Source organism: Lynx rufus, unplaced genomic scaffold (genome assembly GCF_022079265.1).
Source record: "Lynx rufus isolate CCGP_SWC_20201006 ecotype Redwood Valley unplaced genomic scaffold, mLynRuf1.p SCAF_5, whole genome shotgun sequence".
NCBI classification, from domain to species: domain Eukaryota; kingdom Metazoa; phylum Chordata; class Mammalia; order Carnivora; family Felidae; genus Lynx; species Lynx rufus.
In genome coordinates, this window is record NW_025814867.1 from 23,301,784 (window position 1) to 23,326,826 (window position 25,043).

A 25,043-nucleotide genomic window follows, 5' to 3' on the forward strand; every position below is an offset into this window, starting at 1 on the left:
AAGTAATGCATGAACAAAATGAGAGGCTTGACAAGGGAATAGCAACTGTCAAAGAAACAAAACAAAACAGAAATCCTAGAGCTGAAAAATACAATAGCTGGAGTAAAGAGTTCAACAGAGTTTCAAGAGTAGACCCAATCATGCAGAAGAAAGCACCAGAGACCTGGGGGATAAGACATTGAAAATTACCCAGTCAAGGGGCGCCGGGGTGGCTCAGTCAGTTAAGCGTCCAGCTTCAGCTCAGGTCACGATCTCACAGCTTGTGAGTTCGAGCCCTGTGTAGGGCTCTGTGCTGACAGCTCAGAGCCTGAAGCCTGCTTTGGGTTCTGTGTCTCCCTGTCTCTCTGCCCCTCCCCGGCTCGTGCTCTGTCTCTCTCTGTCTCTCAAAAATAAATAAATGTTTGAAAACAAAAACGAAGAAAATTGTCCAGTCAGAGGAACACAAAGCAAAATAAAAAATTAAAAAGAGTGAATAAAGCCTACAGGAATGATAGGATACAATAAAAAGAAACAATATTTGCATTATGGGAATTCTAGAATAGAAAGAAAAGAGGGCAGAAAGTGTATATAAAGCAATAATGGTTGAAAACCCCCTGAACCTGGGGGGGGGGGGACATTATGGACATCCAGATCCATGAGAACTGAAAGACCCCAAATAGGTTAGACCTAACCAGGGTTACACTGAGAAATATTATAATTAAATTGTCCAAAGTTAAAGACAAAGACAGGGCACCTGGGTGGCTCAGTCGTTTGCATGTCCAACTTCAGCTCAGGTCATGATCTCACAGTTTGTGGGTTTGAGCCCCATGTCAGGCTCTGTGCTGTCAGCTCAGAGCCTAGAGCCTGTTTTAGATTCCGTGTCTCCCCTTCTCTCTGTCCCTCCCCTGCTTGCGCTCTGTGTCTCCCTCTCTCAAAAATAAATAAACATTAAAACAAATTTTTTAAATAAGTTAAAGACAAAGAAATAACTTTAAGAACAGCAAGAGAAAAAAGAAAAGTTACATACAGCTCCCATAAGATTCTAGGCAGACTTCTCAACAGGAACTTTTCAAGCCAGGAGAGAATGAGATAACATCTTCTAGATATTCTTTTCTTTCAAAGAAAAAAAAAGATTCCACACACATAAAGAAACAGGAAGATATGATCCATAATGAGGATATAAATCAATCAATTGAATCTGATTAAGAATTAACCACAGATGTTAGAGTTAGCAGAGAAGGACATTAAAGTGGTTATTATAACTGTATTCCATATGTTCTAAAAGTTAAGCAAAAATATGGAAGTATAAGAAAGATTCATGTCGAACTTCTAGTGACAAAAAGTACAATGTGTGAGATGAAAAATATATTTCTAGGATTAACATTAGATTAGAGATTGCAGAAGAAAAAATTAGTGAATTTGAGAGTATATTAATAGAAACAATCCAAAATGAAACATAGAGAACTTTTAAAATTTGGACAGAGTATTGGTGAAGTGTAGGACAGCTTCATGAAGTCTAATATATGAGTAATTGGAGTCACAATGGGGAAGAGGGATGAAAACTTTTTGAAGAAATTATGGATGAAAAATTTCCAAATTTGCTAAAAAGTGTAAACACACATATGCAGGAACCAAAAGACATGTAAAGAAAATGATACCAAGGCACAGCATAATCATTTGATCAAAACCAGTGATAAACAGAAAACCTTAAAAACAATCAGAGGAAAAGATATGTACAGAGGAACAAATGAAAGGACAACAGTAGATTTTGTTGCAAACAATGGAAAATAAAAAATAAAAAAAAATAAGGGAGCAAAGTATTGAAAGGAAAAAAAATCTGTCATTCTAGAATTCTATACCTTGTGAAAAGGTCTTTCAAAGATAAAAGCAAAATAAAGACTTTTTCAGGTTTATGAAAGTGGAAAGAATTTATCAACTTCTTTGAGAAGATCAGTAAAATTGCTAGATATCTAAACTAATCAGGGGAAAAGGAAATATAAATTGTTTATATCAAAATGAGAGAGATGATATCACTACAGACTTTACAAATACCAAATAATACTAAGGGAATATTAAAGACAACTTTATACCAAAAAACTCTACAGCTTAAAGGTAACGAACAAATTCTTTGAAAGATACAGACCACCAAAGCTCAGTCAAGGAAAAACTAGGTAACATAAATAGCCCTCCATTTATTAAAGAAACTTAACTTCTAGTTTAAAAACTTTCTAGAAAGAAATGCCATGCCCAGATGGCTTCATCGGATAATTCTATCAAAGATTTAAAGAAGAAGTAATATTAATTCTATACACACACCTTTGATAATGGAAAACACATTCCATGAAGCCAGAAGTGCTCTGATATCAAAAACAGATGAAGGTATTATAAGACAAAACATTGCATACCAATATTCCTCATGATCATATGTTTAAAAGTTCTGACCAGAATTTGAGGAAATTATATCCAACATTATGTAAAAAGATAATGCATCATGACCAAGTGTGGCAGGTTATGCAAGGTTGGTTTAACAATAGAAAATTATCAATGTATTTTGTAATAGCAAAACAAATAAACAAAAGAAATAAAGAAAATTATACGACCATCTCAATAGTCAGAGGAAGGCATTTGATGCATTTCAACATACATTCCTGATAAAAAACTCTTGGAAAACTAGGAAAAGAAGGGAACTTCCTCAATTTTATAAAGGGCTTCTACAAATATACAGCTAAAAAACTTTACAGTTTTATTAAGATTAGGAACGAAGCAGGATGTCCACTTTTATCACTTCTTTCAGCATTCTCCTGGAATTTCTAGTCAGTGCAATAAAGCAAGAAAAATAAATGAAAGGCATCCAGATTGGAAAGGAAGAAATAAGACTATCTTTGTTCACAAACAACATGATTGTTTATGTGTAACTCCATTGGAATCAATAAAAAACTACTAGAACTATTGAGCTTAGGAAATGTATCAGGAAAAAATATCAATATATAAAAATCAATTGTATTTTTAAATACCAGCCATCAACAATCAGAAATTACAATTAAAAAACAATGCCATCCAAAAATATAAAATAATTAGGGATAAATCTGATGAAAGTCATGTGCACTGAAAACTACAAAAAATTATTGAGAGTAATTTAAAAAAGTCTAAATAAGTGGTGAGAGACACTATGTTCATTGAAGGCTCAATAATGTGAAGAAATCCATTCTCCCCAAAGTGATCCACAATTTTAAAACAATTCCGATTAAAATCCTAACAGGCTTTCTTATAAAGATGGACTCATTTTAAAATTGAAATAAAAATTCAAAGGACCTGGAATAGCCAAAACAATATGCAAAAAGATGAACAAACTTAGAGAACTAACACTTATTATGAAGCTTTAATAATTAAGATAGTTTGGTATTAGTATAAAAATAGACAAATAGAGTCCAGATGTAGACCCATACATATACAGATAAATTACTCTGACAAGGTTTCAAAGCAATTGAGTAGAAAGATTAATCTTTTCAACAAATGGTACTGGAATAATTGGAGATATATATATCCAATTATATATATGTATATATACATATTATGGATATGTACACATATCTATGTATATATGTATGATCCATTTTTCATACCATAAAATTAACTCAGCATGGATCATAGACCTAAATGTAAAATTTAAACCTATAAAACTTCCAGGAGAAAACTTTTTTGGCTTTGGATTAGGTAAAGTTTTCTTAGTTATGACGCCAAAAGCACAATCTGTAAAAGAAATATTGACAAACCGAACATCATCAAAATTAAAATCGTCTGCTTTTTGAAATAGACTGTTACTAAAATGAAAAGACAAGCTACAGGCTTAGCAAAAATATTTGCAAATCACATATCTGATTAAGAACTTATATCCAAAATACACCGTTCAAAAAAACTCTTAAAACTCAATAATAAAACAAATAGTGGGCAAAAGATTTGAAAAGAGACTTCACCAAAGAAAATATAAACGGTATACATAAACACAGAAAAGATTCTCAGCAGTATTAAATTAAAACAACGAGATGGCGTAATAGACCTACTAGAATGGCTAAAATTACAAGAGAGATTGACCATTTGTGAAATTACCAAAAATTCAAACCTACTGGAACACTAGAACACTGCTTGTGGGAGTGAGGGTAAAATAGTTCAACTACTCTGGAAAAGCATTTGACAGTTTTCTTAAAGAGTGAAACATACCTACACATAATCCAGGCAATCCATTTCCAGATATTTCCTCAAGAAAATCAAAGTGTTTACCAAAACAAAGACTCATATACAAATGTTCATAGTCAATTGATCTGTAGTATCCCCAAACTGGAAACACCACAAATGTTCATCACGGAAAAAAAGGAGAAACAGATAATACTGCTATGGAATAGTACTCAGCCAAAGAAAAAAAAAGAATGAACCATTGATGCAAGCAACAAATGGGTGAATCTCAAAACCATTATGCTGAGTGAAAGAAGCCAGATCCTACTCATCCCCCCAAAAGTACATACTGTTCAATTCTATTCATAAAAATTTCCAGAAAATTCAAACTCGTCTATGGTGACAGAAAACAGATCGGTGGTTGGCTGGGGATGGGAGGAGGCCATAAGGAAGGGCAGGAGGAAGAGATTACAAAGGAGTTAGAAGAAACTTTTGGTGTGATGGGCATTTTCATTATCTTGATTGTGTTGACAGCTTCATGGGAGCAAACATATATCAAACCTCACCAAATTGTACACTTTATATATGCACTACTTGGTTTATGTCAATTATTCTTCAATGAAGCTGATTTTAAAAATTTGAATATGAAATAAGTAAACTTGATTTCCATTTATATGAGGATTCAGAAGCCCTTATAATGAAGACTTGAGTCACCTATGGTGACTCAACAAACAGTCATCAGACTGTAACCTTGGGGAAGTAACAGGATTTGTCTATATGTTGAACTAATTCCTTTTCACCTAAAGCTTGAGTAGTCCGAGGTCAGATCAAAGAGGCCTAAAGAATGCTAATTTGAGGATATTAATTTAAGAAAAGAAATACAGAATTTAAAATACTAAATTAGGCTCAGGATTGATTATTTAGTACAGAATAAGAAACCAGAAAATCTTTCTAAGTTTGAAAAGCTGACAAACACAAGTTACACAAATTTATTAAAATATTTATATTTATTAATTCACCACTTACCACATTTCTTAATGCTTTTTTTTAAGTTTGTTTAAGCAGGGAAGGGACAGAGAGAGAGGGAGAATCCCAAGCAGGCTCCGTGCTGTCAGCCCTGAACCTGATGTAGGTCTCAAACCCATGAAACTGTGAGATCATGACCTGAGCTGAAATAAAGAGACGCTCAACCAACTGAGCCACCCAGGTGTGCCTACTTTTTTTTTGCACAAAATCTTTGTTCATCTCTTTCATGACAATTTTACAACATTGCCTATAAGAAAATAAAATAATAACTCAGTCTTTCCTCTGTAGACATGCATATAGCATTAGTAATTATATATATGCAGCATTATATATTATATTCCTGTCAGAAGCAATCTTTCTGTTTGATTTCATATTGATAAGAACTTAATCCTCCTCTGGCAAGTTCACGTTTCTGATAACTGGAAGAATTTCCATAGACTAACTTCTGTCTCTACATTTTAAGCTGGGTTTTTCCTCACTATGTCTATTCTTCTAGTGCCGGACACCAGCACCCATTCATTTCAGGATAAAACCTCTGACCTGGAAGGTTCTTGATTCAATGGCGGGTAAGTTGGCACAGTTGACAGAATGGGTATTCCTGGAGGTGATCCTATACCGGGATGGCTAGCAATACTAAATATGAAGTGTCTGTGACACACGTAAATACGTGCTTCTTGAACCGCATCCCCAAGGGAACCTTCCCTTAGCCAGATCCCCAAAATTTCTGTAGTTACTCCAATGCTATGAAACCCAGGTAGAATATAATAGGGCAGTGCAGAGGAGAGAAAAGACAATTGTCTTAACCAACTGCAGTTAAAATATCTGGCCTTAGAGGTGTGCCTGGGTGGCTCAGTTGGTTAATCATCTGACTCTTGGTTTTGGCTCAGGTCATGTTCCTGGGTTTGAGCCTCACGTGGGGCTCTGCACTGACAGTGCCTGCTTGTGATTCTTTCTCTCCCTCTGTCTCAGCCCCTTCCCTGCTTGCTCGCGCGCTCTCTCTCTCTCTCTCTCTCTCAAAAGAAATAAATAAACAAAAAAAATCCAGCTTTAGACAATTTTGGAAAATCCTATAGCTACAAGTATGCATCACTAGAGTCCCTCCCACCGCCTTAGAAGGACGCCCCTGCAACTAAGAGCCTGAAACTTAAACTTCGTTAGTTTCCCAGTGAAACGACCTTTGAAATGGACAACTTCTTCTATACTTCCCTAGTTTCTCTGTACTGTTTTCACCCTCACAACTTCTCTCAGTTTCTTAATTTCAAGTATAATGATAGGCATTTGGTTTTATATGTGATTAACATAACACCTTGAAAACTATGGTTATGTATTCTTACCATGTATTCTTACCACATTCAAGGGAAGGGACCAATGCTAATTTGTACAAAATGAGCAATTACCAAGAGAAAGGAAAATATACTTTGCTTAAGATATATTTATATATTGCCTCCGATGAGAAACCAATGTGTATATACATTTTTAAATTAAACGTATGTAAAAAATTTAAAATTTTTGCTCCTCGAACACCAGTCCAGACCCCAAGTTTTATTATTCCTATGAAGTTGAAACTTCAATTAACTAGAATTATCAGAGAATAGCATCATTTAATTAAGGATTTTCTCTAATTTAAGATCATTAACCCATAGATTCTTTGTTTCCATTCTGTATTGTTCAAAATCTTTGTAAATTTTGAGTGGACAACTTTTCTCACTTATCAAGAACAGCCTGAATGTAATTTAATCTCATTAATTAGGCTGTTGAATTGTCTCAGAAATGTGCCTCTGGAAGTCAATGACATCATACCAGAGTCTGGAAGAGGTAATGAAGGTGTGTTTCCTGGGCAGTGCCTGTGTCACTTACAACTTTTTTTTGTGGTAAGGGTAAAGTAGCACAAAATCTATAGAGTCACTCAAACTACAAATGGTAGTTTGAGCAAATAATTTGCAATTAAGCTTACTTCAGGTAAGGCTTGATCTAGGAGTTTAATCGTTGTCAGTATGAACCTGGATTCCTGCGTCTGACCTCTGTCTTCTGCCCCAGTGGCTTCAAACTCAGCCTGCATAGTGGTTACCCCAGCAGAACCATGCTTTCGCCGAAAGGTAACAAAATGCTCCCACCATTTCGGAACTTCATATCCTTATACAACACAGTTAGAGATGGAAGCTTCTCATTCTGAGAAGACTGGCAAATATCTCATTCTATTTCGCTGTTTCTCACTGAATTACCAACTCATCCAGACAATATGGCAGGAGGAATGCAACATACAGTTTGGTTTGCGTCAATCTGGGCTTACTCCTAAAGCAGGTGGTAAGTTTAGTTCCCCACAAACAAAATGTCTATGATATGATGTGGTATCATATGGGGTATGGTATGGGGGACAGGCAGTGAGGGCTAAATTTTCCAAAGGAAAATAATGGTAAAGGAGAATGAATATCAGGGGTGCTACTAACAGATGTCCACCCCAACGTCCATGAAATGACTAGGCTTTAAAGTCAGGGAGTCTAGAGCTCTGATTCCATCAGATTCCATCACTTATTTTTAGAACCTCAAGCAAGTGGACTCTTAAATCAGTTTCTTCTTCTGTAAAATGGTGACAATAACACCTACATTCCAAAGTTATTATAAAGGCTACTACATAAGATAATATAGTGTCTGATATATACTAAGTGCTTAGTCATAATAATTGCTACTCTCGTACGAATTCTTCAGTTCTATCAATGGCTGATATTAAAATGGAAGGCAAGGGAGTTTTCTTTTACAGAGAACAAATCACCACTCTGGCTGGAGGAAGAGCAGTCATGGATTTGGGGGAGTAACTGACTTTTCCTTATTGGCCTCACCCAATGTGTAGAAAAGAAGATCCCCTTTCAAACCCCCACTGAGAAGTATATTGGGATGAAGATATTCCTGGGGTCCCAAATGCAGAACTGGAATTCATCTTTCCAGAGAAATAATTATCTGGATGGTGATCATGTTTCTACGCTAGCTCAGAAGTATCACTTTAGTCCACAGTATAGCTGAAAAAATAGTACCTTCACAGGCACATTTGGTGGGATTACAATGGCATCCCGAAATCATTAGTCCATCCACGTCAGAGTTTCTATGGGAAAGATATATTCATGCATGACTGCTAAATGAATTTTCAATACACACTCTATTACAAAATAGTGCGATAGTTCAAGTCTGGCTGTAGGACATACGATACAGATGCCTCATTGAGTATATAATTTTTGAAATATTTAAGAAATCTAAATGGAGTCATCTTACACAGAAAATCCCTGCCTGGGGGCAGCAGCAGTGAACGGACAGAGAACAACAAAACCAAAGATTATTGAAAGATATGTAACACTTCACAAGATAAGCTGTCAGAGTCCATTCCCTCTGCAACCCAGTCATTGGCTCGATGCCACACTATAGCATGACAAATGTTATTTCTCTGTATTTCTCCATGAAATGTTCTGTTACGTTTATGGAATAGCATTTGAGATCTTTTCTTTGGGAGACAAGGAACAAAGGTGGGGGAAAAAAAAGTGCTCTCATTGAGAAGAAAATGACCAGACCAGATCAATATGTATCTCTTCCCTGGCGTAAACAATATGAGTTTCTGGAGGACCATCAGCTTCCCAAGCATCCTAAGTTCCAGTGAAGTTTACTGCCTTTTTTTTTTTTAAATTCACAGTTCCTCCTCTGTGGAAGGTTGCAGGTGCGAAGCAGCTGTGTTCAAGGTAACATCTCATACATTTGCACAGTGTAGCAGGCTGAGCTTACACATCTCTCTTTGCTTGTCTTCTCTTTTTCTTTTCTTTCCAATATGAGTTTACGGGATTTCACTCTAGTGCCCAACAGCCATTAAGACAAGGGAGCACACTTCCCAAAACTCAACCGAAAATCCTCCCGCTATAAAAGCAAGGAGGTTTCTTTTCTATTCTACTCTGTAGGTATTTGAGCACAGCCGGTCAGTCTATTCAGCGTTAAACCCTTTCGTCAAGTTGAAGATCATTATCAGATCTCCTACTTTCCTCTGGACACAGAGTTATCCTCACTCACTTGCTGTAATGTTCCTTGGTTATAAACTATTTCGTCACGTCTCTTTTTGCTATTTGTCCTATCCCAAATTCTCCCAGCTCTTCCTGAGCTGAACCCCACACTTTGGGTCAAGGAAGATAATCAAACGGAGTATTGGAATATGATAGGAGGATAAATAATAATTGCAATAAATAAATAAATAAATAGTAAGTGACCAGAAAGGAATATAAGAGAGAAAAGGAACTGTGGGCATGGTCTTTAGATAGAACAGGATTTGAGACTTGGCTCTGTCATTTACCTTTGTTGGACATTCTTACAAGTTACCTGACACGTCAGTCCCTTGGTATGTAAAATAGAGATGATGCACAGAGAAAGGGTGAGAATGGAATGATACACTACATGAAAAGAAAGCTTCCTGGCACCAGCAAGGGCTCCATGAACGTTTATGATGTGGCAGGCACTGCAGTGTCCCCACCCAAATCCTCTTGAATTCCTTTGGCCATTTCTGTGCATTCTTTCCTGCTCTGGTGGCTTTTACTTCCAATGACCCCCAGCATATGACTCTCCTTTAGAGAATCAGCCTGGGGCTGTTGGAACAGAAGTACTGGGAGTTTACGTGGCCCTCAGGTTGGCCTCAGCAGGGACTGATGATGCAAGGGTATAAACGCCCAGCCTCCTTCCAGTTGCCTTGCGGTACACAAATCAACTTCCACTCTAGGGCTTTCCTCTGGGATCAGGCTGAAGCTCCCGCTTAGGGGCTGGGCCTGAAACACACACGTTGTTTGACTTCTTCCCTTTTCCTGTCCTGAGTCTCCCATTCCCTCACTGGCTTCTCCTGGGGGCACTTCCTTAAATAAATCACCTGTACACAAATCCTCATCTCCGGATCTGCTTCTGGGATGCCGACCTAAAACCATTATGGACCTAAAATAATTCTCATTCTCACTTCTTTAGAGTGCAAACTGTTTGACTACCTCAGTTCCAGGACGCTAAAAGTGATTTCCACTCAGGTGGACGGACATATGTTCCCAAACAGGAAAAAATTTCCAAACAGGGCAACTGTCTTAACTCACCACACTGTAGACGAACTGTAGCACATGGTGAATTATTTAGTGAATTACCAGAAATAAAGGAGATGTTCAGCAGGTGGCACGGCCATTCCAAAATAATTCAGCAGTATTCATCCTTTAGAAATTGCTTTCCTATACCCTTCACCTTGGGTCTGTACTCCTGAGCCTTCAGGGAAGGAAACACTTCCCAGCCCGTGGACTTAATTATGTTCTGCATGAGGAAAATGTGGTCTCAACCTGTCTAATCTCTTCCCCTTCCTTGCAAGAAAGCTAGGACCAGAGGCTTCTTGAGAGGTTGGAACAAGGCCTCTCACCAGAGTCTCCCTGGAAAAGGAGATATGAGACCCAGCTCCCTGAGAGGCAGGCACAGACACACTCTGGAGCTGGAGTGGAAAGAGAAGAGCCGGTTGGTGGTCGCACAGAGGCAGATTCAGGGCGAGGACAATGACGAGCACTCAAGCAACTAAGGCGACTGCCAGCCCGCACCCGGAGTCATTGCATGTGAGCCGTGGGAGCCTGTCAGCCTGACTGGTTAAAAGCCTAGATGCAGAGGTTTAAAAGCGCAAGACCACCAAGGATGGGAGTGTAATGTATCTCACTGCTCCTGAGGGGCTTATTTAAGGAGCTAAAGTTAAGTTCTTTGTTTCTCTCATGGGTCATCATCTCTCAGCTTTGTTTCTCCTCTCCCCCTTGCACCTGACTCCTGGATTTGTCAGCACTTACTGAGTAAATCCGTTGTCCCTACGTTAAGGGACACGCAGAGGACCAGTAGAAATCAGTGTGTTTAATGTCCCCCTCTGTCCTGCGAGGCAGCACCAGGGCTGGCCTACAGTCCAAGAGCTTTGGGGCAGCTTTCTTTTTAAAAACTATACGTCAATTAGTTGAGGCTGCCAAAAAAAAATGCAATTCCAAATATGGAAAGTGGTACCATCACCATTCTTCATACGTTTCCTGTGTTTCCTGGCGAAGGTACCCCCTCCCATCTCTCTGCCCTTTTCCCTCCAATCAGACTGACTTTGAGACTCTCTACAAGGCAAAGGGATGTGCTCTTGTTTTGGCCCAGCTTATCCCCACGTCCCACTCCACAGCGTAACTACACTTTTCTACCAATTCCACCGCCACGACTGCAATCCCGCGTATTTTTCAATTGAATCTTTACATTTAAATCGAGAACTACGGAGAGGATTTTTAACCACTTACATTAGACTAGTTTTGGGGTTTTTTTCCAAAAGATAAAGAATCCCTTGTTTATTTTTCCCTAGCTCTTGCTTTTGCCAAGGCCACAGCATGACAAATACATTGAGAAAGCAGAGCACACACACATACATACAGAGTCCCTACAAGGCCTCTTTCCCCCGTTGTCATGGTTTCTATTGAAGCCTAGTACCTATGGTAATCCTACCTGGGTGATGTTCCATGTGTTTGTTTCTTTGCTTAGTTGTTTGTCTTCAATATCACATCATTTCCACACTTTTGTTTGTAAGGTGTGACTGGTAAGGAATTTAGAACTTTCTTCCTCAATATCTTGTTCTCCCATTCCAGCTTGCTTTTGAACAAGTTGTTTACATCTGAACCCATCTTCTTACTTAATCCATAGAGGTTGATGAGGTGTATTTAGAGCTTGAGCCAAGCAGAATTAAATTCTTCTCAAAGTCACTGATGAACTGTATTTTGTTCAATGCAATGGCTAATCCTACCTGATGACTCCCATTTTATTAGGCCTTTCAGGAACAGTTGACACATCCGATCACTATTTCTGCCTTGAAACACATTCTTCTCTCGGCTTCCAGAACCTCATACTTTTTTTCACCATTCCTTCTCAGCTTCATTGGCTGATTTCTCCTTATCTCCCTGAACTTAAGAAGTGACCTAAATGATCTCATCCCGTCTCAAGAGATCTTTAAATGCCATCTCTATGCTGGTGATCTTCATATTTCTATCCCCAGCCTGGGCCTCTCTCTCTCCACATGTCCAAGTGCTTATTTGCTAACTTCACTGGGATATCTAATAGATATATTTCTCTTAGTATGGCCAAAATCAGAATCTTTATGCACATGCACACACACACACACACACACACACACACACACTAACCTCCTTCTCCAATCTTCCCCATCTTCATTGAATCTCCCTTCTACCAGTAATTCAGATCAAAATCATGGTGGCATTCTTAACTCTACTCTTACTCTGAAAGCCATCATCCAATCCTACTGTCTTCACCTTCAAAGTATACCCAGAACTAGACTGCTTACTGCCCCCAGCTACCATCACCCTAATCCAGTCACGTTTGGATAATTTCAGTAGCCTTCTAACTGATCTCCCTCCATATATCCTTGCACCACTTCCACGGGTTCTCAGTCAACATAACATCCAGAGTGATTCTATCAAAAGGATCATCTCAGGGTGCCTGGGTGGCTCAGTTGGTTAAGCGTCTGACTTGGGCTCAGGTCATGATCTCCCGGTTCTTGAGCTTGAGCCCCATGGCGGGTTCTGCCCTGACAACTCAGAGCCTGGAGCCTGCTTCGGATTCCGTGTCTCCCTCTCTTTCTCTGCCCCTTCCCCGCTCAGGCTCTGACTCTCTCTCTCTCTCTCAAAAATAAATAAACATTAAAAAAAAAAAAGGATCGTCTCAGTCATCTGCACAAAGCCCTTTAATGGCTTCCCATGAGACTCAAATCAAATCCCAATTCCTTTCTATGATTTATAAGGTCCTACATGGTCTGGTCTTCATTACCTCTGTGACGTCATCTCCTATAACGCTCCCCTCGTCTATTCCACTCTAGTAATCCCAGTCTCTTTGCTTTGCTTTTCCCCACAAAAATGTCAGGCATGCCTTAGTCCCATGGCCTTTGTGCTTGCTTTTTTGACTAGATTACTCATCACTCAGATATCTACATGGCTAGTTCTGCTTTCTTCAGGTCTTTACTTAAAACCACTTTTTCAGTGAGGCTACCCTCACCTATTCTATCTAAAACTTCCCCTCCTTCTGTTCTTTATTTATTATTAGACCTTCTCACTATCAAACGTGACATTTACTTTACTTACATATCTGGTTTACTGTCTCCCTCACTAAAATATAAGATCCAGGAAGCAGAAGTTTTTTTTTTTTTTCTGTTTTATAAAGAAAACTACAGAATCCCCAGCTTCTAGTGCCAGAAGCCCAGTGGGTGTTCAATGAATATTTGTGGAATGAATAAACAATGCTCAATAAATACAGAGATCGTTTTATCTAACCCTTCTCACTTACCCGAAATAAGAAGAAGATAAGACCAATAAGAGTTGCTCTGGGAATGAATACAAGAATGGCCACAGGAGGAGCATGCCTGATCATTACCAAAGCAACGTAAAATGTTGGGCTGGAACTCGTGACCTTCCAACTTTAACATTGCTCCCGTGCACATTAGGCATGCACTAATTGGGAAGAAATGAATTTCACTCAAATCATTAGGCATGGTAGGCTGCTAAGAAGTTGTTTTGTATGAAATTACCTGCTGAAATTATACCAATCACCACCTCCCCCCCACCTGATTTTATTAGAACCTATATCATTGTCCCCTTCTTCGACGTATATGCAAACATGAAGTCTCTTGACCTTGACATATCAAAGAGAATGATGTGAATTTTTTTTAAATGATGTTTTCATAAATTGATGATAACATGGGTCCCACAGCTTGGTGATTCCAAACCTTCAGCCCAATCCTCCTGCCCTTTGTTTTTCTGATTTTTACAATTCTCCTCTCTGCAAACTCTTTCTCGCCTCTCTTTTGTTGTTATTATTATTTTTTTTTTAATTTGAAGGTACATAGCAGGGATTCTACATCGTTCACCTGAAAGCAACAGAAAATTAGTCAAGGAGTGAAGAAGTACCTGTGATTTTATTACTCGATAGAGACCAATTTAGACAACTTTTCGGAATCGTGGCAAGTCTTCCCGTTTTGTTTGTTTGTCTTTCTGTGTCTCTGATTCCATCACATCTGAGACCTGGGGGACTTTCCTTCCCATATCTGTGTCACCTGCAGGCATAAAGATACCGATAGGCAATTGCATGTGCGATCTGTTCACTTGGGGATTCGGGATATTACTATTAGGGTGTGGAAGATTTGTTTCATACAGGGAGTTATGTAGCATCTTCAGGGGATCTGAGACCTAGAAAACAGCGGTCCTATTCAAGGAAGGCCATGTTACCAGGGAGCCCAGTTATCAATCAATGTACCACAAAAATTAAACCGTCTCTTATAACAGCAGTCGAAGCACTGTGGGCAATGAATTCTTAGGGGGTGGCAAAACAGATGAAATCCAGTCATCACATTTTACAACAGATCTGCTGCTTGATAAAGTACAACTGGAGAGCAGACTGTTAGCAATAAGGCCATTTCTAAGAATAAAATGAGAGTTTGTAAAAGATCCGTGTGAATTATTAACTCCAAAAAGTGGCTGGAGAAGAAAATGGTTGCTGCCATCACTGGCTTTTCTCCTCACGTGTATGATTAGAACAAAGGGAGGCACAGAGAGCCGGGGAAAGAAGTGAAAGCAAATTTCCCTCCGACATAAGGAGGCACATTTTCACGCAGCGCCTCATCGATACATGGAGAGGCCACCTACCTGGTAAAGAAAAACACTGCGGCCATTGTGAAAGCAAGCGGATACCGAAGCAGGGGGAAGCGGCACTCATTTTTACCAAACACCGTTTCTTTTTTTGCTTGCAAAGCCTTCTTTTAATACCAAGGGGACACATCTAGCCTTTACTTTACTCCGCACCCTGTGGATCTCCACTCCCTGCTCCCAGACACCCCGATCCGGATTCAATTTAAAATGTGAGGCATGTTGGAGGTCACGAGAAAACAGCCAAGGTGACCATTAATATCTCCTCTCTTGCTCTGATGTGACAAACCGAGGATGAATCGATCTGGAAAGACAATATTAGTGTTTTCCAATTCAATACTTCTCGCCACATTGATGATGAGATTTGAAATCTTTCATCCGAAGAGAGGCAGAGAAACATGTTAACAGGTCACAGTGGTCAATGCTCTCTTTTGATTTTACGGGCATGTTTTCTTCGTGTTGTATGGAGACGAACACATGCATTCTGACTCCAGAAAATAAAATGTTTCCTTACGGAATCCAGCCCAGCGAAGAAAAAGATAGTCATACCATCACTGGTATGGTACTGTAGATTCTGGGAAATCGTCTAGCCTTTTCCTCTTCAGGAAGTTGCTCTCAGGACCCTTCCATGTTTCTCTTTTCAAATCCCTACAGTAGAAAAATCCCTAAGTCCTTTCTTTCTTTCTTAATCATTTTAAAACAACTTTTTTCTATTTAAGAGAGAGAGACAGGGAGTGTGCAAGCAGGGCAGGGGCAGATGGAGAGAGAGAGAATCTCAAGCAGGTTCCACACTCAGCACAAGCCCAACACAGTGCTCAATTCTACAAGCCTGGAATCATGACCTGAGCCGAAATCAAGAATCAGACGCTCAACTGACTGAGCCTCTCAGGCGTCCCTCCCTAAGCCTTCTTTAAAGGTTGTATAGCATGACTTTTCAGAAGATGTAGGTCCTATCGACCATAACTATTGTTAATATCAATGCTTCCTGTTTCCTTTATTGTTAAAGATGCATTCTTTTCTTATGTAAAGCAATTCAATGTAACATAAGTTAAATGATATTTGGGACCATTAAGGATTTAATTGTCCTTCTCTTTAAAAGGAACAGGGGAGGGGCGCCTGGGTGGCGAGGTCGGTTAAGCGTCCGACTTCAGCCAGGTCGCGATCTCGCGGTCCGTGAGTTTGAGCCCCGCGTCGGGCTCTGGGCTGATGGCTCAGAGCCTGGAGCCTGTTTCCGATTCTGTGTCTCCCTCTCTCTCTGCCCCTCCCCCGTTCATGCTCTGTCTCTCTCTGTCCCAAAAATAAATAAACTTTGAAAAAAAAAAAAATTAAAAGGAACAGGGGAGGGGCGCCTGGGTGGCTCAGTCGGTTAAGCAGCCAACTTCGGCTCACGTCATGATCTCGCGGTCCGTGAGTTCGAGCCCCGCGTCGGGCTCTGTGCTGACAGCTCAGAGCCTGTAGCCTGCTTCTGATTCTGCGTCTCCCTCTCTCTCTCTGCCCCTCTTCTGCTCACACTCTGTGTCTTTCTCTCAAAAATAAATAAATATTTAAAAAAATTTTTAAAGATTTAGTGGTTAGATTTAAAATGTACTTGGGGGGCGCCTGGGTGGCGTAGTCGGTTAGGCGTCCGACTTCAGCCAGGTCATGATCTCACGGTCCGCGAGTTCGAGCCCCGCGTCAGGCTCTGGGCTGATGGCTCGGAGCCTGGAGCCTGTTTCCGATTCTGTGTCTCCCTCTCTCTCTGCCCCTCCCCCGTTCATGCTCTGTCTCTCTCTGTCCCAAAAATAAATAAAAACGTTGAAAAAAAATTTAAAAAAAAAAAAAAAAAAAAAAAAAAAATAAAATGTACTTGGGGTGCCTGGGTGGCTCAGTCTGTTAAGCGTCCAACTTTAGCTCAGGTCATGATCTCATGGTCCGTGAGTTCGAGCCCCGCGTCGGGCTCTGTGCTGACAGCTCAGAGCCTGGAGCCTGTTTCAGATTCTGTGTCTCCCTCTCTCTGTGACCCTCCCCCGTTCATGCTCTGTCTCTCTCTGTCTCAAAAATAAATAAACGTTAAAAAAAAAATTTTAAAAGGAACAGGGGAATAAAGTTTTCATCCCCAATATTGCAGACCTCTGATTAAGGTACTTTAAGAAAGACAATGTAAGACCCAAGATTTTATTTTTTAAATGCTACGAACATGCCTAGTCTAAAGGGTGAAAGGCATGTGATCAAAGGTTACAGAATTACAGCAGGTAAATAGACTGTTCACCAAATTCTGGAATCACATGACTAGAGTACTTGAAGAATTAGTTTGGGTTAAATGCTTGCAATTGTTTGTTGTTGGTTTGTTTTTGTGTTGTGGTTTTTTAAGGAAATTTTTTTATATCACAGGATGGATATAGGTTTAGAAAGCCAGTTTTTTTCCTATGATGTTGTATTTAAGAGCCTCATTTTATTTATATATATTTACTTCATTTTAAACATTTTTCTAGGCACTTTTATTTTTTTAATTTTTTTAATGTTTAGTGTTTATTTTTGAGAGAGAGAGAGAGAGAGACAGAGCATGAGCGGGGGAGGGGCAGAGAGAGAATGAGACACAGAATCGGAAATAGGCTGCAGGCTCTAAGCTGTGAGCACAGAACCTGATGTGGGGCTCGAACCCACAAATCGTGATATCATGCCTTGAGCTGAAGTCAGAAGTTTAAGCAACTGAGTCACCCAGGCGCCCCTTTAGGCACTTTTAAAAAATTACCTCATTAATTGCCACTTGGGTTCAGCAAAGTAAGTATTCTCATTGTCCTCACTGTTTTTTTGTTTGTTTGTTTGTTTTTTGTTTTTGGATGGAAACTGAGGCTCAGAGAGGATCAGTAACCTTCTTGAGATCACACAGCTCATAGGTAGTGGAGTCTGACCCCAGGGCCTGTGCTCAAAACTACTCCCTCACCTCCCATTCAATCACCCGTTCAATAAATGTCCAGTGAGCACACACCCGTATGCAGGGGACTGTGCTAAGGTAAATTAAATATTGTCCTTCCTTCAAAATGTTTATAGCTTAAGAAGAGAGATGAGACATGGATGGACACAAATGTCTACATGTGACAAGTCACCTAACAGAGATATCTGGAATATATGAAGCAACTCTGTAATCCCTACATGTGGTCCAAGGAGAATGAGACATAGGAAAAGCAGAAGAGAAGGGCTTTGGGAGGAGAGGACCAACCATCATGTTGCAGATAATTATAAAGGGAGCCTATAGTAAATACCTTTCAAGTGTTGAGAAAAGAGAGTTCCCCATGGGAGAAAAATCTATTCTTACAAAATGCTGGAGCTGTGCCAATTTCAATATTCTGTAGACTCAGTGAGGCTGAGTCTCTTGGAGCAAAACTTGGCTGTTGCCTTTTTTCCCACTTGGACAACAAAGAAACCGACCAAGTGTTTACACATTTAAAATTACAAGTTAATACTACGCACCCATGAGAAGGACAAAAATGTGAAAACATAAAAGTAAAAAAGACTGACTGTACAGATAATGCCAAGTGTTGCCAAGAATATGGAGCAAATGAGACTCTCATTAATTGTAGGCGGGAATATAAAATGGTACAACCTCTTTAGGAAAAGGTTGAGCAGTTTCTTATAAAACTAAATGTATACCGCTTTATAATACAGCAATTTTATCCCTAGGTATTTACCCAAAAGAAATAAAAACAGATGTCTACAAAAAGTCTTGTACAAGAAACACAACAGAGGTGAATCTCCAAAACATTATGCTCAGTGAAGGTAGCCAGACACAAAAGACTATGTGGTATATGATTCCATTAATATGAAGTTGTAGACTTGGAAAAAGAATTATTTAATAGAATCAAATAGAAGCAATGGTCAGCTCTGGGAGGGTCAGTGCCTGGATTACTGAGAAGGAGCATGGGGGAATTTCCTGGGAATTTGGGCGACACAAGTATATGTTTTGTCAAAACTCACTGAATGATCATTTAAGATTTATACATTTGGGGCACCTCGGTGGCTCAGTCGGTTGGGCATCCGACTTCGGCTCAGGTCATGATCTTGCAGTTTGTGGGTTTGAGTCCCACCTCGGGCTCTGTGCTGACAGCTCAGGGCCTGGAGCCTGCTTCAGATTCTGTGTCTCCTTCTCTCTCTCTCTGCCCTTCCCCCGCTCATGCCCTGTCTCTCTCTGTCTCTCAAAAATAAATAAATGTTGGGGCGCCTGGGTGGCGCAGTTGGTTAAGCGTCCGACTTCAGCCAGGTCACGATCTCGCGGTCCGTGAGTTCGAGCCCCGCGTCAGGCTCTGGGCTGATGGCTCGGAGCCTGGAGCCTGGTTCCTATTCTGTGTCTCCCTCTCTCTCTGCCCCTTCCCCGTTCATGCTCTGTCTCTCTCTGTCCCAAAAATAAAATAAACGTTGAAAAAAATTTTTTAAAAAAATAAATAAATGTTAAAAAAAATTTTAATTAAAAAAAAGATTTGTACATTCCATTGCATATAAATGTTACCATGAAAGACAAGAAATGTAAAAGATAATGAATTGTAGCTAAAGATATGCATGATGTAGTATTTAACAGTGAAATGTCTTCATGTCTGCTACTTACTCTGATACATATCAAAAAATAACATGGACTGATGGGTGGACAAATAGATATGTGGTAAAGCAAATATATTAAAATGTTAACTACAGTATCTAGCTGGTAGATTTATGAGTATCCACTGCAACATTCCTTCCACCTTTCTTGGACACTTGAAATTTTCCATAATAAAATGTTGGGAAAATACAACTCAAGAATATTGAAATGCATCTTTTTGAAGGTTTGAAGATCTGAATTACCTACAAATTAAAAGGGCTTCGCAGGGAAGAAAACTTAGGCTCCTATTTTTTTTTTATCTACCCTCCTTTCTTGAAGTGTAGAAAGAAATAACCAAAGAAGTAACACTACTACAAAACATGACTGAAAGACCTCGGTTTTATGACACAAGACATATGTCTTATGTGTTTTAGAAAAAATTTGAATGTGGACTTCAAATGGACTTTTAACTTTAAAAAATTGGGCTGGATAAACCAAAGGTATCAGAACACGAGTGCAGTCTCTGGAGCCCTAAGAAATTTTTGTTAAAGACATTTTTGCAAGGCATCTGGGTGGCTCAGTCGATTGAGCATCCAACTATTGGTTTCGGCTCAGGTCACGATCTCATGGTTTTGTGAGTTCAAGCCTCGTGTTGGGGTCTGCACTGGCAGCAGGGAGCCTGCTTGGAATCCTCTCTCTACCTTTCTCTCTGTCCCTCCCTTGCTCACCCTCTCTTTCAAAATAAATAAATAAACTAAAAAAAAAAAGAGAGAGAGAGAGATTTTTTTGCTCGTTGCGCAGAAATTTTGAAAAAGTTCATAAGCCCATAGTGAAGAAGAAGGAAACCACTCATAATCTGACCACCAAAAGAAAATCACTAAGTAGTTTGAGAAATTTATTTCCATGAGGCGCCTGGGTGGCTCAGTCAGTTAAGCGTCCGACTTCGGCTCAGGTCATGATCTCACGGTCCGTGAGTTCCAGCCCCGCATCGGGCTCTGCTGACCGCTCAGAGCCTGGAGCCTGCTTCCGATTCTGTGTCTCCCTCTCTCTCTGCCCCTCCCCTGTTCATGCTCTGTCTCTCTCTGTCTCAAAAATAAATAAACATTAAAAAAAATTAAAAAAAGAAAGAAATTTATTTCCAGTGATTTCTCTTTACTATTTTAACACACTTAAAATGGCAAATAGTTCACTGTGGTGTAAATATGTTTCACGTGAATAAAAAATTTTCATAAGAAATTTTAAGGACTATATAATGTTATTTTCAATGGGTATGTCATATTATAAAACAGAAATGTGGGCACATAGGTTGTTTGAGTTTAGTTTTATACTAAATAATGTTGTAAAGAAACATCTGTGCAAAAATACTTATTCTTGGGACAAAAAACTTCTGGAAATGTATGTTTAATGGAGCATTTTAGCTGGCCAATGGGTTAAGAATTAGTCCCCATGCGCTTTCCCTTTTTTTTTTTTTCCAAATTGAGTTGCCAGCACAGAGCCCGATGCAAGGCTCGAAACCGCGAGATCATGTCCTGAGCCGAAGTTGGATGCTTGACCAACTGAGCCACCCAGGCGCCCCAGTACCCATGTGCTTTTGACAAAGTGTCCATATAGGCACAGACAGCTCAATTACATTAAATACGGGCTTAACCTCATCCCATGGTTTGTCATTGTTCCAACACCCATGGAAAGAGACTTGAACCCTGTCTACACCTGCACTTCATGCAAACACAGACCTGTACACTGGATGGGGGATTGGATGAGAGATAGAGATGACAAACTCAGTTTGAAAAGTGTTCCTTTCTTCTCCAGCAAGGGAGAAGGGAAATCTTAAGTGAGGCAGGACCCCAGCGTAGGATGCCGTCTGAGGCAGTGAGGGAAGAGTTAGTTGCCCTTCTACAGGTTAGGGCTATGCTTGAACCCCTCCAGGTTGACGTCCCTGCTGGATATCCCTGGAAAGAGCAGCCTCTGTATTATAAAAGGATAAAGAAACTGTATTATGTTAACCAGAGAGTGGATAAGCCACTGTGCTGTGAAGGCCCTCTTTAAAAGCAGTGGACGTAAGGTGTTTCCATTCCACAGCAGAAAAAAGGTGTGAGCCCCGGAGAGACACTCAGAAATGGGGACCCATAGCAAAAGAACTTAAATGCATTGTTATCCTCCAGGCAAGAGGCCCTGGTACAAGATAAGAAAAGATTTTTCTCTCTCCCCTGCTCTGCTTCAGCAAATGACTCAGATCTACTAGAATATGAGAGCCGGCAGGCACCAGCTGGAGAGAGCTGATTGGTAAATACTCAGGAATTTTGCAAACTGGTTTGGTAACTTGAAACTGGCCATGTTGGACGTATTCACAGCACGGAAATCAGCAAATACCGCCTATCAGACCTCCGCCCCCCGCCCCCCCTGGAAAACTGGTTTACCAGTTCATCACAGCTCAAATCCAAAGCTCCGTTTCTGATTTCTCCCCTCAATTCCAGACCCCTTATTGCCAACTCCATTCAGAACAGCTCTACTCAAATTCATTAGGTTCAAAAGAGAACCCATTATATTGTCTCTTAGGTATGACCTTGCCAGTGTGTTCTGTATTTCTGTTGACAGCTTACCGTCTTCCCAAACACTGTACCTCAAAACCTCACAATTGTATTTGACACTTCACTCAATAATAACAAGAAAAAATAAAGGGAAAAAAAGGAGAATTATTCAAGTGGCATTAATTTAACACACTATGCCAGCCCTCGTGACTAGCCCTTTACAAACATTCTCACAACATCTCTTGAAAGAAGAAATTATTCCAGTTCTGCAAATGGAAAACTGAAGTTCAAGGAAGTTATGTTACTTACACAAACTTATATAGTTAATAATTTTTAGAGCTATAATTTGAATTCAGGGCGCTCTGAGTACAAAAACCACTCTTAAACCCAAATGTCATATTTCTGACCAATCAGCTGCTAAATTTGGGCTTTTTGGCCTTTTGTCACCATTTTTATTGAGCTATTGTTTATATACAATGAAATGCACAAATCTAAGTATACATCCGTTGTGTTGACAAATGTACACACTTGTGTCAACTCGTTCTCCTGTCAAAACATAGAACACTTTCAATAGCCCAGGAAGTTTTCTCCTCCCTTGTTCTAGTCACCCCCTCCTGTAGAGTAACTACTGCTTTGATTTATTTTGTCACAAGAGGATTTTATCTGTTCCAGAATTTCATATAAATGAAATCATACAGCATACACTCTTTTGTGGAAGGCTTCCTTAGTGAGCATTTTGAGAATAATCCGGATTATTTACGTATATCAGTATTATATGTCTTTTTGCTGCTGAGTATAAAAAAAATCAATGTTTGTTTATCTACCCTTTTATTGACAGACGTATGAATGATTGACTTATGAATAAGGATACTATGAACATTCTTATGCAAGTCTTTTTGTTGACATATGTCTTCATTTCTTTTGGGTAAAACCTGAAAGTGTAAATGCTAACCCATAGATTTGGTGTATGTTTATCTATATGAGAAATAGTTATACTGATTTCCAAAGTGATTTCGTCATTTTACATTCCGACTACCGGTACAGATTTTCTCTATTTACAGTGGGGTTACTTCATGATAAACCCATTGTAAGTTCAAAATACCCTAAGTTGAAAATGCATTTAATATGTCTAATCCATCAAGCATCAAAGCTTAGCCTAGCCTACCTTAAATGTGTTCAGAACACCCAATGTTAGGTTACGACTGGGCAAGATTATCTAACACAAAGCCCATTTTATAATGAAGGGTTGAAATATGTCATATAATTAATTGAATACTGTACTGAAAGTGGAAAACAAAACGATCACATGTGAACAGAATTGCTGTACGTGTACTCGCTATTGACCTAGTGACCATGTGGCTACCTGGGAGCTTCAGCTCACTGCCACTTCCCAGCAACACGAGAGGATCCCGTCACTGTGACTCACTGGAAAGAGACCAAATTTCAAATTTTGAAGTTCTGTTTCTACTGAACACATATTGCTTTTGCCTGATCGTAAAGTCGAAAATTTAAATTGAACCATCAAAAGTTGGGGACCATCTGTATGTGATGATTCCAGTTACTCCACATCCTTGCCAACACTTAGTACGTATTGTCAGTTTTTTCTTTAATTTTAGCCATTCTGGTGAGTGTGTAGTGATAACTTATTGGCTCTGATTTGCGTCTCTCTAAGTACATTTCCCTTAATGATTTATGATGTAGACCTAGACATTAAGAAAACACAGGAGTATCAGGAATATATCCTCATGACTCTAGAGTAGGCAAAAATTCCTTTGACAGATAAATAAAAATATCTACACATCTATAGGTATATATATATGTACATATATATATACACACACACATACACATACATACACACACACACACATACATACAGTGGACTTCATCAACATTAAAACCTTAAGAAAATGAATAAACAAGCCACATCCTGTAATAAATACATACATACAAAGCACTTATACCCAGACTATATATAAACAACTCTTTCAACTCAAAAGTTTTTTTAAAAAAATCCAATGAGAAATTATGGGCAAAAGGTTTGAACAGACACTTCACAAAGGAAGATCTACAATGGCCAAAAAACTACATGAGAAAATCCCTCATAGTACTTCACCTTTATGTTTTTTAGGAGCCAATCATTTTTTATTTTGTACTACAGTTTCTGTAAGTATAACTCCCAACCCAAACTGCAAACCACTTGAAAGCAGAATGAACGTTTGAAGCATCTCTGTACCAGGGTATACATGCATGTGGAGACAAGAAATGCTCACAAATATTTTTAAATGGCTGGCCAAATGAATTAACCACGTATATCAGAAGACATTTTAGCTGGTCATTCATATTGTAAGCAAATCAAGTGGTAATATTAGAGCAGCACCAAGAGAGAAAAAAGAAAATAGATAACAAGAGGAATCGGCCGAAGAGGAGGAAAAACAGTATTTCCTACAAGCGGTTGAAATGACATTTTAAGTGTCAGTGTAAAATATAAGAGGAAATAGGTTTAGTAGACTAAGATGACAACGATAATATGAAATAAAGCTTTCCAAAAATAAGACACCTACTTTTTCGCCCGGGCAACCCATCTCTTTGTGAGTAATTTTGCATCTATGAAAGCCCAGGGGAAGCTATCAGACCAAAACAGGAAGCTGTGCATGTGCTCTCAGGCGGAAGTCACCAAGACATGGCTCTTGTGTACTCTGATGTGCATCCTGCTTGCCAGAAAACTCAGATTCCTTGTCAAAAAATAGACCCTCAAAATGCAGATGGCAGCATTACTGCATCACAATAGTGTTTTCAGATTCGGATGACATCTTGGAATTCCCAGCATACCATAGTTTGAACTCCTGTAGGGCACGCATGTCCTTTCTGAAGCACAATTTGTTCACTAAGGCACTTGTGAATGACTCGTGTAAAACTGGTCTATCCCCACGACTCATGAACTACTGGTCAATATTTACAGTAACTCTAAAAAGGAATTTTCTAGAATCAAAGGTTTACTCAGGTCACCTTCATAATTATTTAAAAATCATAATGCACTCTCTGTTCCAGATGATGTCCTCAAGAACCAGTTCTTTTCAGGAAAAAAAGAAAAAA

At 39.4% G+C, this 25,043-nt stretch overlaps 1 long non-coding RNA gene across 1 annotated transcript in view; it reads right to left on the minus strand.

Annotated features, from left to right (window-relative positions):
- LOC124527027 (uncharacterized) overlaps positions 1 to 24,547 on the minus strand; it is a 61,150-nt gene extending 36,603 nt beyond the window's left edge. The window contains exons 1-2 of the long non-coding RNA XR_006965779.1: positions 24,512 to 24,547; positions 14,136 to 14,281 (exon numbers count right to left, since the gene is read on the minus strand). This is a non-coding gene — a long non-coding RNA (uncharacterized LOC124527027). The remainder of the gene's footprint in view (positions 1 to 14,135; positions 14,282 to 24,511) is intronic.
- Positions 24,548 to 25,043: the final 496 nt, after the last annotated feature.